The sequence below is a fragment of the Corvus brachyrhynchos genome, unplaced genomic scaffold (genome assembly GCF_000691975.1).
Source record: "Corvus brachyrhynchos isolate BGI_N302 unplaced genomic scaffold, ASM69197v1 scaffold69, whole genome shotgun sequence".
In the NCBI taxonomy this organism is placed as follows: domain Eukaryota; kingdom Metazoa; phylum Chordata; class Aves; order Passeriformes; family Corvidae; genus Corvus; species Corvus brachyrhynchos.
Window position 1 is genome coordinate 3,815,212 of NW_008240228.1, and position 1,078 is coordinate 3,816,289.

The following is a 1,078-nucleotide window of genomic DNA, read 5'->3' on the forward strand; positions in this document are numbered from 1 at the left end:
GGGGGCGCGGGCAGGCCCCGCTTCCCCCGCGGCGAGGCACTGGCTTCCCTCAGCGGAGGGAAAAGAGGAGAGCTGTTCCCTCGGCGGAGTGGAAGAAGGGGAAGGAGGAAAATACATATTCTGCTACGTCCTTAGCCAAACCCACAGGATGACATTCTCCCCCGTGAAACTTTGGGCTGGATTATTATAATAATAATAGTTATGATTAGTGTCCCGTCCCCCCTCTCTCTTCCAGAGCGCTAGCACCTCCGCCGTGGCCCACGGAGTCATCCTGCGGAGAAGGCTTTCAGCGGATCTGCGACCGCCGGAGCTATACCTGTGTACAGCAGCAGGGGTTGTGTCTGCAGGAGGGTGTTCTGCTCTCGGGGTGTTTTTCCCGCATCACTTGGTGTTACTCCAAACTTCGCTGCTGCTCCTCTACAGCTGCCGAGCAGAAAATAGAAGTTCCCTGAAGTGCAGTCCGCCTCGGAAACATACTTTTAGCAGCTGGTTGAGGAGGCAGAAGGCAAGTCCCAGCCAGGGAAAAAGCTTCTCCCTTTTAAAAGCAGCGATCGTGAAGTTGCTTCTTCTTCTTCCTCCTCGCGTGTGTGTGCCTGCCCGTGAATGGGTCCCTACGTGTCTACGGAGTTAAAAGGCTCCTTTTCAAAAATGTCCTTTGCATCACGCTCTTTAGACAGATGGACATTTACCGAGACTCCCGCAGCAACATCAAGATGAAACTTGACTTGTCTCCGCTCCCTTAAAAAAGAAAGGAAAAAGGAGGGAGGAGGGTAAATAAAAGAGGGAAAAAAAAAAAAAAAAAAGGGAGCGTTTGATGTTACGTCTGACCAGCTGCTGTTCTCCATAATAACAAGAGAGAGAACTGCCTGCCCTGGCGAGTTGCGTCACTTCGCTTCAACTTTAGGCTAGAAATCAAGAGAGGGAGAGACAAGTTTCAAGGGAGGCAGGAGCGAGCTGGAAAGCCCTGCCGTCTTCCTCCCACCCACCTACCCCTCCTCCTTTACCCCTCTCCTTTCCCCACCCCCTTCCCCCCTCCAAAAAAAAAAAAAAAAAAAAAAAAAAAAAAAAAAAAAAAAAA